Source organism: Terrapene carolina, unplaced genomic scaffold (genome assembly GCF_002925995.2).
Source record: "Terrapene carolina triunguis isolate 2854851 unplaced genomic scaffold, T_m_triunguis-2.0 Scaffold604, whole genome shotgun sequence".
In the NCBI taxonomy this organism is placed as follows: Eukaryota; Metazoa; Chordata; order Testudines; family Emydidae; genus Terrapene; species Terrapene triunguis.
The window spans coordinates 1,058,144-1,075,815 of record NW_020664955.1 but is presented as its reverse complement, the minus strand read 5'-3'; the positions used below and the strand labels follow the sequence as shown (position 1 = coordinate 1,075,815).

Here is a 17,672-nt window from a genome sequence, read left to right as displayed (position 1 = left end):
TTTCCTTTTCCTGTTCAACCACTGGCGAAGATTTGTTGCACAAGTGTTGCAGCATATGTGTAGGGCCCACCTCTTGTCCTGATCTCCAATTTTGCAGCCAAAATAAAGGTGATAGGCTTTCTTAACCATAGTGGTTATACTGCGCTTTTGTGATGCAAAAGTCACTTCGCCACAAACATAGCAGAAGTTATCTGCACTGTTCACACAAGTACGAGGCATCTCTGCTCACTTTGGCTAAACAGAAATGTGTCCCTTTGCAAAATCAAACACTAACAAATAAGAGAGCATGACACTGTATGATTTCTAGAGCTGATATAGGGCAATTTGTTCATCAGAGTGATGTAAGCTTCGTTATGATTGCATCATCCCTGACTTCTAGAAATAACATGATGCAATTCATATCATGTATGACGCAATACCAGCTTCAGATTGCATCATTCATTGTTTTGCCTAAAAAGCAAGTACTGTCCAAACCCAGTCATAGATTTATTCATAGATCCAATCAAAGATGTATTTTAGTCATTTCTGGTTTAAATTGAGATCCCTTCCCTTTATTACTGACTTATCCTCCGCCATTCCCAAGTCAAGGGTCGTATATACTGACCCAATAGCATATCTTGAAAACTAGAGCCAATCAACAATTTTAAGCATCATTTTCGTTCTCAGTGACCCAGAATTAGTAAAGTTTGACTACATTTATTTCAGAAGCATTTTGGCTGTAAAGCAGTGTTATCTGGATTTTGTAGGAGCAGAGATGGACCTAATTCCAAACCTATGCATTACCATCTCCCCCGTGCACCCATTGGGAAGTGGACCCTTGTGACTATCTGCAGGCCCTGAACCTGGGCCCACATCCACAACACCAGCACCACCTGACGGGTCTACTAGTGACTGGAGTATTGGGATAAAGCCTTATGCTCCACTAAAGGTACCACCCGCAGGGACCTGATTGGAGAAGCTCCGGAGTCCCTGATTTGGCCAAGTACACTATTTAAGCTAGAAAGAGACACAGTAAGTTGTCTGTACAACAAGGTGGATCCTGGTTTGTTGCTACCACGGACCCTGCCGTCTGCTACCTGACTTCCAGTCTTGTCCCCAATCCCTGCCCTGTTCCTGGCTCCTGCCCTCAGCCTCATCCACTCCCTGAATCCTGTCACCCTGGTTCCCAACGGCCCCAGCTCTGACCCTATGCTACAACTCCTTGGATTCCGCTGGCCCTCAGCTGTGACCTCGACATTGGCTCTGACCACTGGGTGTGGCTGCCCAAGCCCCTCTGACACCCCTCCTGCCTTGCTTCTGACACCCAGGGCCTGATTCTCCATTGCCCTGTGTCTTGCGTAGTCATTTATAGCAGTGCAAACGGGATATAAAACGCTGCCATTGTGACTGGGTGGCGTTGGGCACTCGCTGTGCCACATAAAATGCTGGGCAATGGAGTCTCTGTCCATGCTTTGAGGTCGTTAACCTTTCCTTACGCTCCAAGGAGTCAGCCCTTGAGGAACTCGAAATCCCCTCTGCATGGTGTATGTAATCTCCCTCCTCCCCTCCCTACAGGCCTTTCTGAATGAGAATGGCCCCAGAGCCACTTGCTTTGAGTATCCAAATCTTGCCAATGGGTGCAAATATTGAAGCAACCAGATGAGGCCATAGTAATGTAAAATCACCCGCATCAAGTGTGTGGAAAGTAAACGCAGCCGGGCTGCTCCACAGAGGAAGGATTCAGAGCCAGCCCCCTCCTCATGGGAGGGGAATCTTTTAAAAGGCAGCCTGTGCCTTGAGTTATCTTTATTAGATGAATAGGAATTGCAAACACTCCCACCCCTCTCTAGCCTCCCTGCCTAGCAGGCAGTGCAGCCTGCAGCCACACAGCCGCTGGCTGGGATCCGGTTCCACCGGACAAGTTGAGCATGATTAGGTTGGGTCCTTACTCGGAGGAGAGACCTCAAGGGGAAAATGCAAGGTGCTACAAGGAAGTGCTGGCAGTGACTCAGAAGGCGTGGAGCTCTTCCTTCTGAGTCAGTACTTATGTATTGATTAGGGCCGTGGCCTTGTCTCTCTGAAAAGTCCTCCCACCCCAGCCTTCTGACCACTCATTTCAGCTCTCCAGGGTGTTTTCTGGAAGAGCAGGCACATTTGAAATTTGGCCAAGACACCAGGGCTAATTTGGGTAACTAGCTTTTGCCTACTGAACAGTCTCCTTTCTGCTTCAATTGGCTGCCATGCTATTTTTCACTTCCTGTCCTAAACTGCTGCCCAGTGCGTGGGGCATCAGACGACTGTTGTCTGTCAGTGAATCACGCAGGTAGGTGTAGCAGGAGGGTTGGAGGGTGCTCTGTAAATTGACGTGGTAAAGAAGTCACTATTAACTGTTAAGCCTTCACCCTTTCCACTCCTTTAAGGGTCGTTGTTCTGGGGGGCGGGTCTCTATCCCTCCTTCTCTTTCACAAACTCCCTTGGTGGAGTGACAACTCGACTGCAGTCCCATGGCCAGGCTCCCAAGCAAATCCATGAATAAGCCGGTGGTGATGAATGCTGGGGGGAAAAAAGAAACCAGAGCTGCAGCACCAAAACCAGCAGGGATCCATCCATTGGTCATGGCCTCTGATCTCCCACAGAAAAGCCAGAGAGGCAGCGACCCAGTGCTAATTATAGAATCTTAGAAATGTAGGGCTGGAAGGTACCTCAAGAAGTCATCCAGTCCAGGCCCCAGCACTGAGGCAGATTCAAGTAAAACCAGCCACGCAGTGTAGTAACGGGGTATAAAGTACCTCCTTACTGCTCACAGCACAGAGGGGAGAGCAGGCTTTGCTGAGCCACTGCACCCATTATCAGGGGCAGGTAGGTACCAGAGCCTGACTTTCTGCCCCTCTTGGGCTGTGCAGTTATAAGAATTATGATTAATGCATAGTGATGTTTGTGGTCCCAGATGACTGATTTTTAAAGACAAATTATTAAAAAACCAAACCATTGCTTCATGGTGTGCTTCAGAGGACCTCCCAAAGAACTGCCATCTTTCACAACGGCCATCCTCTCCCCATGTTCTCAAGGAGAGTGGGCCCACCGGCTGTCATCAGCCGCCCTCTGGAGTTGATCCCTGGGAATTCTTGGAACCATATGGGTCCTCTTTGCCAGTCAGGCACAGGGCGGGAGGGGAAGGGAGTTACAGCTGGAGAAGACTTTGTAGAGCTCCTCTGTCCCAACCCCTGGGGCCCAATTCAGGATGGCCCCTTACAGTATTATTTCCTAGTGTGTGATGTCTCAGCCTCTCTAAATGATGGTGGAATCTCTTGCTGAACATCCTGCAGAGCTCACATCAGGTGTCTGAGGCACTAGAGGGTTTTGTAGCTCATCCCCCTTTACCAGGATGTAGCAGATTGTCCCCATCTGTTGCCTTGTTGCATCAGGAAAGGTGGGGCCTAAGCATGGAGGAGATGGTGGGGATAATTCATCCTACCACCAACAGGCAAACTGGGCACATCTAAGCCTTATCTCCTACAACCACACAGTGAGAGCTGAGGACCTCTTGTGTGGTTAAAAGGTGGAGCATTAGGCAGGTCAGACCCCTTTGCTCCAGATCAGAGCCTCTGTCCCCACTACATTCACTGTTCTTCTGTGCCTGCAGCCTCTGATTAGGGATAATCAAAGCATAGAAAGTAAGAACCTTCAGCCCAGATTCCAAACTGGAACCAAACCGCTGCTGAGACAGGAAAAACTCTGGATACCTTCTGAGGGTGGGTTTTTTCATGCTCTTCTTGATTACCTGAGCATAGATGGAAGAGGAAGAGCCAAAATACACCAAGAACAGCAGTTCAGTGCTATTTGGGTCCATCAGAAATGGGGCACCTATAAGGTCATTAAAAGGCCTGGTGCAAAACTTTGCCTAGAGTTGGTTTTTTTTTTTGTTTTTGTTTTTGGTGGGTACCGTCCAAATCAAACATCTGAACCTTTTCAGTTTTGCCCATTATTGCCTCTGATCCCCAGAAAAATATTGTTTTACCTAATCCAAATACCAGCCCAACACAACCTAAACAATTATTGTAACACTACCACAGAGAGCAAACACAAAGCTAACTGAAACACAGAACCCCCCGTACATAAACAATGAGCACCTTTCAGAATTACTTCAATACGCACAATTCTAGCAACATATGCATGCAGCCAACAACAATTAAAGCACGCACCAGTAATCCCAAGCTCGGTTACACTTACAAATAATTAAAACTGAAACCAACTGCAGTACAAGAAACAACTGAAAACAATTTAGTAGGGCAGGAGATAGTTGGTCCTTTGTTTGCTCCGGCTGTTAGTGCCAGAGACAACAGAAGAGAAGAAGGGTTGAAGCAGTTGAAATGTGCATCTGTTTTGTGCCACCGAGAGTGTGATGGATACAAAGAAAGACCAATGCGTGAAGATGGTGGGAGGGGCAAAAGGAATGTTTGCTGCAGGGAAAGATCAAAAAATAAGAGACCTTATCAACTTCATTTAGGCTTAAAATATTTGTTCTTTTAAAGGGTTTTACAGATTTCACCCCAAGCGAAATACTCACAGCCATGTTAATTGCATGCCTCCTTAGCCCATTAGAAACACAGAGCATGGGGGGGGGGAAGCATCATTGTTTGTCCAATGAACCAGTAGGGAGATGCATTTGAGTTTCACAACTCTGACAGTTGCACGCAATGGAAAGTGGAAAAAAAATATTACACCCTAAAGTAGGGTAAAGCCTTACCTCCCAGGTGCTGGTTAATCAAGGCTCCTGCTCTTCTAGCCAGTTGGCCACAGGGTCACCCAGAACATTGTTGTTGGAGTCCCCAGTAGACGCTCTGCCTATCAGGCAAATTTCAGCTGTACTAGTAATCGGGAGGGGTTGAGTTCAAGCCCTGATGCTCACAGCCTGCCCACCGCTAGAGTTGGTTGTGATTGGCCTGCCACTGTGCCTGGGTCCTGATGCTGCACAATCTCAGCATATTGTGGGCCATAGACAATGAACAGGCCTCTTTTCTCATTGCTTTGCCCAGCCTACATCTTGGTCCTCAGTTCTACCCCTGCGCTGCCCAAACTTCTCTCCTGATGGCTCCTGCTCGTCATTTGCCCCCTTTTGGTGATGCTCCCACACCACCCCCTGTTCTCACAATCATCACTGGCCAGGCTCCTTCCTGCCATTGGTTAAACCCTGGACCACAAGGCCTATGTGCATTAGTGTCCTCACACAATGCCATCCAGCACTCCCTGTGTTAATGGTTCAACATGATGGACAGGAGTTATTCCACTGCATGGAAATATATGAATGAACAGGGGTGGCATCTCCATAAGCCTGAGGCAGGTTGGGGAGAGGCCTGGTTCTCTCACACTGGTGTCCATGCGGAGGAATGCCATTGGAACAAATGGAGTTAAACAGGCGTAGGGCAGAGGGACTGTGTACGTGGGGAGAGCAAGCTTGTCCTGCCATTGATCGTGCGGTACCTGCTCTGTGAATGGACAAGCACTTGATTATTACTGCTACAGTAGCACCATTGGGCTGGGTGCTGGACATACACATAGTCCCTGCTCTGAAGAAGTTAGTGACTCAATAGATCAGACAAACAAAGGGTGAAACAAAAGCCCAGAGAGGAGATGTGAGCGACTAAACTCACCCAATAGGTTAGTGATAAAGGCAGGATTAGAACGCTGGTCTCCTTAGCACCAAGCTAGTGTCTGCCCCCACTAGACCATGCTGTTTCTTAGCAAGCAGGTATCTCACTCCAATACTTTTAACCAGGGCTAAACGTTATGGCTGTGTTTTTGTGTTGTTTACTCTGGTTTGTCTATTTTAATATATTTTGTAATTTAAATCCTTACAGGAGGAAGGGAATCCTCTGGCAGCCAATCTTGAACTCTGGCCTTCTGGATGATTAGAGTAGTCTCTTCCTCTTTGCCATGAACTACCAGGACTAACTGGGAAGCCAATGTTTTGTTACTGACATAAAATACAATCTTTTTAATCGATTCAGGACAAGTTTGGTATTTTTGCAATGCTGTAGCTAGTCTTGGTGCTTTGCCTAGATTCGGACATTCCAGCCATAGGGAAATATTATTTATGGCTTTATTGCTTGCCGCTCTTTTATGTTATAATTTGGAAATGGAAGTGGCTGTTTCCCCTCAGTGGAAGAGGAATAGTAGCGGCAAGTATTATGGACTTCTGACACACAACTGGACCAAACCATGCATCTGAATTTGCCTCATTCTATAAGGGGCAGATCCAAACAACACAGAAGTTTCAAACTGATTCTCTAAACAAAATAAGGCCCCCAACCAGTCATGCACGTGTTTAACTTTACACACAAAAATAGTCCCGTGGCTCGTCCCATGCACAAAATGACTCAGGTTCTTAAATTTTGCAGGATTAGGCCTTTATTACACTGCTTGGGCCAGATGCTTAGCAACAGGCACATGCCAAGGGCAGGAGAGTTTGATGCCGTTTTATTCATCATGCTAGATTGCTGAATGTGCGGGATGGCTGTAGCTTAACAGGCCTTGGTAGTGCTTATCTAGTCCTGAATTACTCAAATAAAACAAGTTCTAAATGAGAACTAAAAAGCAAAACCCAAGTCTTATAAACTGACAAGAAATCGTGGCCTGAAAAACACAATCTGTGAGCAGTCATTTAACTGTGAATTCTTACCAACTACAAGGAAGGGGTTTACAATTATTATTTGTATTTTGGTAGTGCCTAGAGCGCCGGTCATGAACCAGGACCCCATTGTACTAAGGGCTGTACAAATACAGAATAAACATACAGTCCCTACCCTGAAGGAACAATTTGTATAGTGGGGGTGCTGAGAGCCATTGAACCAATCTGTAAACCCTGTATGTGATGGAAACCACTTCAAGGCAGAGGGTGCTGCAGTGCCCCCAGAACCCCTAGTTCCAGCACCATGCCCTGCTCCCAAAGACCTTACAATCTAATTAGACTGCAAGGGTTGTATTTCCAAGTGCTCAGCACCTGCAACCAAGGCCAGATTTTCCAAAGACCTGAGCTCCTATTTAGGCACCAAAATAAGTGGCCGGGTTTTCAGAAGAGCCCAGCACACTGGGGGCTGAGCTTTTTGGAAAAATCTGTCCATCAGTCCCACAGTGGGAGCTGCTGTGTGCTTTTGAAAATTTGGTCCTTTATTAAAGTGCCTAAATGGGAGCTGGGCCCTGGAAGATCCAGCCCCACGTATGGGTGCTGGGCACTAGGCAATATGGCCCTAAGTGCTCCTTGAAAACCTGGGTCCATAGTGATATGTTAGTAAGATGGGGTGTGGGAGGGGAGGAGAACATGAAGACAAGACTAGGTGTCCTGCACTGGCGTAATGGTAAAATAAAAAGAAGTTGGTAAACTAACAAATGCCATGATCCCCAAATGAGAAGTGGGTCGGTAAACAGAATTGACCAGGGTTTATCCTCAGTGGTGTGCAGGGAAGAGCGGAGGGGGCCCAACAGCTAAGTAGATAAATAGGTGGGAGCTTATCAGTGCAGAGTTTTGAGGACCAAGCCAGGGGTCTGGTTCCACATTGGGGTGCCATTTACTTGTGCCCAGTGGCTGCAAAATGGGATACGCACAGGTGCCCTACCCCAGGTGCACTGGGGGGAGCCAGGCCCTAGGAGTTTAACCTTGAAGCGGAAGGGGTCAGAGCAGATGCCAGGGGAAATGACAAGGCCCCCGGGATCAGCTTCCCCCAGCCTGAAACCTGGGTAAGGGGCGGAGAGTGGGAACCAAGGCTTGAACAGCTAAACGCCTCCCTCCACTCTGGCTCCAAGGCTGCTAGCTCCAGCCCCGGCCGGCTGGCTCCCCTAGGGGGCGCTGCAGGAGGAGGCTAAGCACCGGGGCCTGGCGTAGCCCGGGGCAGGCGTGGGCTGGAGAGCGAGCCCGTCTCTCTGGCTGGGAACTGGGGTCGGGCGCGCCTCCAAGTCTGATGTCAGCAGCGCAGTCCGAAGCTGTGATTCGGGGGCAGGCGCGAGCTGTTCTGCTGCTGTAGCAGCAGCCCCGGGGCAATGGCCAGGCCTGGGCCCCCCCACACCCGCTGGCAGGGCGGGTCTCTGCCCCCTTACACTCCCCTGGGTCCTTCCCTGACCTCCCCCCCGGCAGGAGAGCTGCCCCTTCTCCAGCGTGGAGAGCCCCAACCCCCACCTCCCATGCAGGAGAGGATCCCCCTACCCTTCCCCAGAGGGGAGACCCCTTATAGCCTATCCCCTAGGAGGGGTCACTCCCGTCTGACCCTCCCCTGCCCCTAGAGGGGCGCCCCAATAGCCCAGCTTCCTTCCAGCAGAGGGGAACCCCAATATTCCAGCAGACTTCCAACAAGGGGCCCCCTAATGCTCCAGCCCTTTCCAGCAGAGGGAAACCCCAATCCCCCACACCTCAGCCCCTTTCCTCCAAGGGGGACCCCCGTCCCCTCTTTCCAGCGGAAGGGAACCCCAGTATCCTAGCCCATTTCTAGCAGGGGGAACCCCAATACCCAGCCCCCTTCCAACAAAGGGGACCTCCGTTCCCTCCTTCCAGCAGAGGCGACCCCCAATACCCCAGCCCCCTTCCAACAAGGGGACCCCTGTCCCCTCCTTCCAGCAGAAGGGAACCCCAGTATCCCAGCCCATTTCCAGTACAGAGCCCCAATACCCCAGCCCCCTTCCAACGAGAGAGGGCCCAACCCCCCTCCTCCGGCTGGCGGAGCCGGTCGGGGGGGGGGGGGGGGGCCCCGGTCCCTGGCCAGGGGGGGGCCGGCCGGGGCTGGAGGCCATGTGAAGGGAGGGGGGGGAGGGCGCAGCCCAGCCCAGCTGCCTCCTGATTGACTCCCAACTTTCTGCTCCTCCCTTGCACAAACTTTCCCTTCCCTGCGCCTGGCTCCGTGCGCGGATTCCGGAGCCAGCCGCGCTCCCCGCATTCCTGCTGCCCCTGTCACCCCCACCGGCTCCGGCACCCCCAGCTCGCCCGCAGCCGGCCGAGCGCTCCGGAACACGGAGCAGGTAAGCGCCCCCCCAGCCCGGGAGGGTCTTTCTTTGCTGTAAGGCGCTTTGCCCCCCCCCCCCCCGCCGCTCCGGGGGCCCACACTCTTCCTCCTCCCAGCTGATCGCTCTAGGTGGGGAGGGGCTCCCCCATGGGGCCCCCACTCCCCCCCAGCTGATCGCTCTGGGTGGGGAGGGGATCCCCTGTAGGGCCCCCACTCCCCCTTAGCTGATCTCTCTGGGTGGGGAGGAGGTTCCACCAACACCCCCCCCCCCCCCCTGAGCGCGCCCGTCCCCGGGGGCCCCTCCCCCCAGTATTTTTGGGGGGAAGAGGCCCCCCCCCCGCAATCCCTTCCCCGAAACTGCAGCTGCCTGGGGCAGCCCTTCCCACTCTGCCTGGGAACTTGAGCTGCTTGGGTGGGGGGGCCTGGCCTGGGAAGGGATCAGCCCCATTAGAACACTAGAGAGGATGTGGAGGTGGAACTGCCCCCAGCCCCTTCTCCCCACCCCCAGTGGGTTTGAGCCTTCCCCCCCGCCCCCGGGGGGCTAGTGGGCGCAAGGGGGTGTGGGTTTCACTCTGTGTTAGCTGGAGTGGCCAGTTGCAGTCCTTTGGTTGTGGAAGGACGTATCCATGGCCCTCTCTGCTGCCTCCTCCCCCCCTCAGTGTTTACCCTCAGCCTGGAGGGGCTCATTTCCCCTCTGGTTAGTGGATTGTTATTTTTTTAATCTCTCCCCCCCCCCCCCCAATAATTCAACAGTTTTCAGTTTCAAAACATCCAATTGCTCCCTCGGGTGCTCTCGCTTTCTGCCCTACGCCTGCCTCTCACTTCAGTTTAAGTTTTTAAGTCAATGGCCTGTGATAGATTTGAATTTATTTTTTTGGCTTCTACTTTGTATCTATGGGCTTTGACCATGTGATTGCTGGAGCTACAGTTCCAAAGAGGCCTTGCGCGCAATATATGATCCATCGATAGCGTGCGTAGAGCCAGTACGTTACGTTACATAAACTGCCTCCTTTTCCCTCCAACTCGCTGCGGTAGCTCCCCCAAATATAACTGCTTCCCCTTCTGACTCTGGAGGGCATCATGTGTGTCTTTAGCAACTGCATTGTGTGTATGCATGTACAACACATCCATATCTCACACATACACTGGAAGATAATATGCTGGCTGTATATTACACACTTTGTGCCTAGTCACACAGTCACAGTACTAATGAGTCATTAATTAGATGCATAATTTTCAGCCATGCAGCACATTTGCAATATTTTTCATGCTCTTGCTTTTTCGGGGGGACGGGACCCCAAGCAAAACACACTTAGTTATATGAATCTCCAAAATAACATGCTTATTTGTGTATGTGTTTATGTAAGTAACCATGCAGGTTTGGGTTAACTTCGTGTGTAAATTAGGTTGAATACACAGAAAGGGCACAGTGAGTGTCATTTTGGATTCAGGCATGAAAATCAATATTTTGGGGCACGGGGGGTGGTGTGCCGGGGGAAGAGAAGGGAGATGCCCAGAAACATGGCTTTGGAGGCATCCAACATTGCTTGTCAAAAAACCCCCACCTCCACAGAAAATCCAGTTCAGATTGATTAGTTCTGGGCAGCTGACCCAGAGTGCTAATGAATTAACAAACAGGGAAATGGCGAGCACAGAGGGCAGGGAAGAAAAGTGTGAGGTCCCAGTGGGTCTTCCTTTTGTCTATCATAAATAAGAGCAATGGTAAATAGGTGGCAGGGCTGTGGCGGTCCGTTCCTCCCCCAGAAAAGAGAGTCAGTCTAAATTGGATAGTTTTGAGGCAAGTGGCCGTGGCCCTGTCCCCCATCTTGCTGCCCATCTGTGGTGAGTCAGGGTTTTTAATGCTGCAACAGAGAACATCTTCCCGGCTCTGATACCCCCTGCTTGTGTGTGGGGAGGGAGTGTTTGTGAGGTGGCTCTAAGGAGGCACGTTGTAGTGGTGGTGGCTGAGGTACTTTGCAATGGAGGTGCTGCCTTGGGGGAGACCTCGTAGCCAGGTTGCTGCCTCTATAGATAACTGGTCATGGCTCGGTCGAGCAGGCCCAGACACGCAGGCACTTGTACCATGCAGGGAATGCCTCTCTAGAAAGCAATAGCTGGGTCACACTATATGCTGCTTGTCTTCAGGAGCCATTTAAAGGCGTTTGTGGTGTTTCTCCCCCCCAGTGCAAACCCTGTTGTGACAAAACATTCACACTTTTCTCCAGGCACTCTTCTGCCTTTCCGCCTCCTGTGAGTTAGGCCGGTATCATGACCCCCATTTTGCAGATGGGAAAAGAGAGGGAAGAGATTTACCCAAGGTTAGGGTGACCAGAACAAAATATTGGGACATTGGGGGGGGTGGCGCCGCTGAAGGAAAAAAAAAGCTAGAGTGCAAAATGTCGGGACAAATGGCATACATTGGTCGGGATGCTGGACAAACAACTAAATATCCGGATGTCTGGTCACCCTACCCAAGGTCACAGAGCAGGTCATGGGCTGCTGTGAGTAAAACCCAGGTCGGATTCCTGGGCCTGGGCCTTATCCACACACCAGTCTGTCCTTTCTTAGCTCTTAAAATGGATAAATGCTAATAAACCACCATAAGGATAGTGTTAGGAAGGATCTCCAGCATGTGCCATGCTTCATAACCCCCCTCAGCGGCCGGAGTATAACTCTCCTCTAGAAGAATCAGTAGTATAAAGTAGATATATTCTATGTAAGTAGTCATACAATATAATTTAAATACTAGGTAAAGATAAGAAGGGGCGTGTTTGTATATATCTATATCTTGTATTTATAATATAATCTCTAACTGCTAAGGGCAGGTATTGTTCAGCCTGGCAATTTTCATACCAAAATGCTTTCAAGGAAACCACCGTCTCATAGCATCGCTCTCACCCTAAAGAAACTCTGGATCTGAACTTAAGCATATAGACAAAGATGATCAGATCATAAAAGAAAGCAAGGTTTGGCCGGGCCTTTTTGTTGATGTGCTTAGATTGGGGGGGAGGGAGGAAGGGAATGGATACAAAGGAGAACTAGATAATTCAGGGCCTTGGCATATAGGGATTCAGCTCCTTTGGCCTCCGTGTCATCTAACTATCCAGCCAAGCTGGCAGGGAGCGACAACTTGTCTCCATCTGATGGCAGTTTGATGTCCTTAGTGAAATAAGTTGCAGCAGTGAGCCCAAGGACTTGGTGTGCCATGGAGACTGGAATATCTTCTCCCGGCTACTAGGGTCTTTGGGGCTCAGGGTTTGCATGTGTGTGTAGCGTCTTCTGCCACTGCCCGTGCTGTACCTGCCCTGTGGAGAGACCACTCCGTTTTGCCAGGGCTGTCGGGCTGGCACCAAATACACCTTTAATAAAAATAACTCTAACAAATTGGGGGGGGTGGAAATCGCCCTGTATGTCCTGGGTATTTCTGGTGCACCCGTCACTAGGCCCTTCCTGTCTGACTCTGGTGCTCCAGGCCACGTGCAGGGCTGTTCTTCTGAGTCTCTGTAAATACCTGGCATTTCTTTGTGGAAATATTGAGTGTCTGTGACTAGCTGAGTGTGCAGAGGGAAGGAGGAGGAGTTTGGCCGAGGTGCTGGCAGGTGAGGAAGTGCCAGTGGCTTTATTTGGAAAGGTGAATGCAGATGATCCCCTCCCTGCTGTGCTGAGAAGAATCTACCAGCAGGTACATCACTTACCTCCTTCCCCATCTGCTTTACACCTGGTACCTTAAAACCCTAGTCAGCCTACAGCTGGATTGTACCAACCACCCCTTTGCTCCCAGCCATCAGAGGTGTGAAGCTTATCTTTTTGCTTCGATAGCACTGCCCATAAGCAGCGATGAATAGGAAGCAGCACCTCCTTCTGGGGACAGCCGGAAACTGTTGCTGCTTCCGCCAGTTGTACCAGGCCTGTGGCGACCCAGTAAGAGAGGCGCATCTGAAAGCCTAATTGAGGCTGTGACACACTGCTGACAGTGGGAGGTGGTGCAAGCCGTGGCTAGCAATACAGTGGAGGGAAAAAAAGATTCTCAGCCAATGTGAGAACAGGTTAAAGCTGCACTTCCTGGGAGGTGAGGGTGGAAGTGGGCAATCAACTATAATTAATGCATTAAAAATTAAGTAATCACGCAACTCCTGTCCAACACACACACCAAACACGAGGCCAGCTGCAGGGAATCCCTTGTGCTGGAATAACTTATAGAACGGGTCTGTTGTGAAGAGCAGAGCTGGGCTATGCCTGATCCTTCTGGGCAGGGGAGAGATGTGGATCTCTGCCTCCTCCTTACTGCATGTTCTTAGTCCCACGGAGGCTAGGGGTGAGTGACATTTGGGGTGGGAGGTTCCTGTGATATTTGGGGCACCGGAGGAATACCACATGGGATTTGAGCCCCTATGATCTGCCCTTCCAAACATGGGTCCTGCTACAACGATTGGTGTTTATTATTTGTATTATAGTAGTGCCTAGGAGCCCAGGTGTGGCCCAGGACCCAATTGTGCTAGGTGCTGTACAAACACCGAACAAAAAGATGGCCCCATCTGCAAAGAGCTGACAATCTCCTAGAAGTTCCTTTAAGTGTTTAATAAAAAAGGGTGTCTTGAGCCTGAACCCAGTGATAAAATTCTTACTGGCTTTAATGGGAGCTAAGTGTTGGTCAATCAGTCAGTCCTTGCTGGGAGAGGCATGTGAAAGGTGGCTGAAGGACATCTGATTGACTGACCATGTAGTCTGTAACCCTCTGAACGCCCTTCGCTATGCAGCAGACTCAAGCCACCCCAAGGACTCCCCTGGTGCTCGCCCCATGTATTGTGGTAAATTATTGACCTCCACCATGCAGAATCAGGGAACTGACTCTCCAGACAGGGCTAGCTGCGCCGAGGGATCACTACGCTCTAATGTGAGTATGTGCTGCTCTCCCAGTCCTGGATTTGAGCCTTGACTTTATAAGAGGCATTATTCAGTGTGGGTTCATTAGACAATAGATGCAAAACTTCCCTTTGTAATGGGAATCGCACCTTTCCTGAGAGTCGGTTAGCCTGGATGTCTGCGGTGTTGGAAGTGTGTGAGCACCCAGTGTTTCTGTCATGTGTTGGTGTTGACTTATGAAACTTTTTGGACCGAGGGAGGGAAGTTAATGATGGGTGAGGATCGTAAGCTGTGTTGTCACTGAGCCTGTAACCCGCACGTGGAAAGATGGCCTCATTGCTAAAGCACAAAAGAGCTGGGTTCTGTTTGGATTTGGGCAAGTCATTTAAACCCCTTTGTGCCTCAGTTTCCCCCTCTGTAAAATGGAAGTGATACTGGTCCTGCTCACTGATACTTGTGAAGCGCTTGACTATCCCCTGCTGGAACACAACAGAGCAGTGCAAATTGCTATGGAAGCGTGATTCTGAAAGCACGGTAATGAACCCTGAGCCTGTGAGGGATGGTTTATGAATTACTTGGGTGGGGACATTCTCTGCCTCCTACCTTCTCAGCCCATCAGGCCGTGCATTCGGGGCAGCTGTTCTGGAAGCCTCTATGGACCCATCATAGCTTACGTGGTGCTCTGCATCACTGGTGCTGCAAAATCCTGCCCTGCCATTTCACGGCCACCCTGTTGGATTCTCCCTCCTGACGGGTGAGACCTGGTGGGTAGTGCTTGGTTTTGAACAGGAAAACGCTGAGTTTCTCCCCTCTGTAAATCCATGTTTGAGCCTTGTCTGTGCGTACATTGGGCTGAGAGTCGAGCTTTGAGCTTTGGAGAGGGGACATGAGCACTCGCTCCCCAGAAGAGTGCATCCAAAATGGCGCCTGGGCTGTCCCAGATCCATGCGGACCTTGGAGCAGTCCTGTGTCTTTCCTGCACAGCTGCCACTGTTCTAAGACAATAGCCACATGGACAATGTCTTTACTGTTCCTTGTCTGGCCTAGTGGGCTTAGCTTTAGGACTGTGCAGACTTCCTGGAAACATGAGTTTGAATCCCATTTGGATCAACTGAGCCCTTCACTCTTCCAAGTGACATTAATTGATTAGGGGCCCTGCCATTTCCTATGGGTAGGTCTGAGTGAAACCTTTAACACTGAGGCACACATCTTCAAAGGTATTTAGGTGCCTAACTCCCATTGAAATTTATAGGAGTTAGCGCCTCAAAGGTATTTTGGCACATAGGCCTGAGGGCCTGTCTACTGGTTGTGGATATTGAAGTTCTCACTGCCCGAGTGTCCTTGACCACATGTTCCCCTATTTTCCTTGTTTAGTGCAGTATCCCACTACTTGCCCCCCCCACCCTGCCCCCGAGATGGCTGCGTTTCAGTGGTGCTACATTGGTACAGGGATAAAACACTCTGGGATCTCCTTGGATGAAAGTGAACTCGATTGCAGTAATTTGTAAAGATTTACCACCCAGTGGTATAAAGAGTGAATCCTCTTAACTGGCCCATCTCTGGGCAGAAACCAAAGCAGCCCATTTTAACAGCTGTCTTGAAACTCCCAGGCTCTAGGACAGTGGTTCTCAGCCGGTGGTACGCATACCCCTGGGCTTACACAAAGGTCTTTTGGGGGTACATCAACTCATCTAGATATTTGCTAGTTTTACAACAGGCTACATAAAAAGCACTAGTGAAGTCAGTACAAACTAAACTTCCATACAGACAATGACTTGTTTATACTGCTCTATATATTATACACTGAAATGTAAGTACAATATTTATATTCCAGTGGATTAATTTTATAATTATATGGTAAAAATGAGGAAGTCAGTACTAGTGGCTGTGACACTTTTTGTATTTTTAGGTCTGATTTTGTAAACAAGTAGTTTTTAAGTGAGGTGAAATTTGGGGTTACACAAGGCAAATCAGCCTCCTGAAAAGGGTACAGTTGTCTGGAAAGGCTGAGAGCCACTGCTCCAGGATACCTTGTGCCGCATGATACTATGTATTTAAAAGTTATGACAATAGCACCTAGAAGCCCCAGCCAAGACCTGAGCCCCATTTTGCTAGGGACTGTACACACATAGTGAGAGATGGTGCCAGCTCCTAAAACGTAGTATAAATAGGCAAGACAGACAAAGGGTGAGAGGCGAGAAGGCGTATTATCCCCATTTTACAGATGGGGAGCTGAGAGTCAGAGAGAACAGCTGACTTTTCCAAGGTCATGCAGGGAGTCTGTGGCAGGGCTGTGACTGAACCCAGGTTGCCCAAGCCTCAGTTCAGTGTCTTAACCACAGGACCAAAAGCAACGTATGAAATAAACACGATCATTGGCAGCATTAAAAGGCTTGAAGAACCGTAATGAACACGAGAGCACGACCCGTCTCGCAGCCTTGATAGCACAGCAGAAGGCCACACTTTGGGAAAGCGAGGCCCGCAAATCATCCTTCCTGTGTGTAAATGACTGTGGCTAGACTACTGGGCATCAGGCATGGCAGGTATCCGCAGGTTAAAGTCATGAAATAGACCAGTCGGCTCTGGTTCCTGGCAATCATCCCAATTAGTCTAATGATCGGGCTGGTTGAGGTGATCTTAGTGCATGTCTGTAGTGCGATGGGGGCGGGTATCTACCATATAAAGAGGACTGAAAAATTGTTTACAGTGAATATTTTTGTGCGGACCCAAGAGATAAAATGTGAGCAATATAAAAAACGCCACCTTTTAAACACAAAAGCTGTGCAGAACCCAAAGTTTGTCGGCAAAACTCCCATCATCTTCAGGGGGAGCTGGGGGGAAGCAGAGCTGGGCAGAGAGAAGCAGAAGGGACAGCTTTACATGCTGTGATTATCAGAAGAGATTTGAATGTATACAGAAGGGGCTGGAACCAGAACCCCAGATCCAAACACTAGGAGGAATGTCAGATATGGACTCCATCTGTGACCCATTTCTAGCGAGAGGTCAGTCCGAACTTGTAGAGGTCCCATTAGTTAGCTGAGGGTTTGCCTACATGGAAACATCCAAGAAAGTTAATCTGAATTAACTAGGGTGTGAATTTGAAGTGGCTTAGTGAAACCTCATTAAATCCCTGTGTGGACACTGTAAATCAGAATTAAAGTGGCCTTAATTCAGTTTAGTTTGGAAGGCCACGTCTACACTGTAGCAGAATAGCTGCGGAGCTTGAGCTATACTGCTCTAATCCCGTAGTGTAGACGCAGGCTAAGGTGATGGAAGGTGTTTTTCCATCACTATAGGAAGGGGTTTTCCGCCACTCTAGGAACTGCACCTCCCCGAGTAAGGGTAGCTAGGTGAACAGAGGCATTCTTCTGTCAGCCTAGCTGTATCTCTGCTAGGGGTTAGGTTGTCATAGCAATGGCACTCAGGGGTGTGAGTTTTTCACAATCCTGGGTGCTGTAGTTATGTTGACCTAAATTTTAAGTGTAGACCATGACTAAGTGAATTAAGCAAAAGCAAATTAAGGCCACTTTAATTCTGAATGAGGGTGCTCACACAGGGATTTAATGCAGTTTAACTAATCCACTTCAAATTCACACCTTTAGTTAATTCGGCTTGATTTTCCTGGAGGTCCTCATATAGACATGCCCTGAGACAGCATGTGCGCAGCGGCCTAGGAGTTGGGACTCCGGGGTTCTTTTCTCAGCTTTGGTAGAGACCAGTGGTAGAGACCCTTTTTTCATTTGCAGAGCCCTAAAAATTTTTGAATGGAGGTGTGGACCCCTTTGGAAATCTTAGATGTAGTCTGCAGACCCGACCCCCCCCCCCCCCCCCCGGGGTTCGTGG

The 17,672-nt window shown here is 49.7% G+C and overlaps 1 protein-coding gene across 2 annotated transcripts in view; it reads left to right on the top strand.

Moving 5' to 3' along the window:
• The first annotated feature begins 8,851 nt into the window (after positions 1 to 8,851).
• The window catches only part of TEAD3 (TEA domain transcription factor 3), a 57,492-nt gene continuing 48,671 nt past the window's right edge, over positions 8,852 to 17,672 (top strand). For both annotated transcript variants that reach the window (XM_024210515.3, XM_024210514.3), the window contains exon 1: positions 8,852 to 8,982. The gene's annotated coding sequence lies outside the window, so the exon portion shown is untranslated. The remainder of the gene's footprint in view (positions 8,983 to 17,672) is intronic.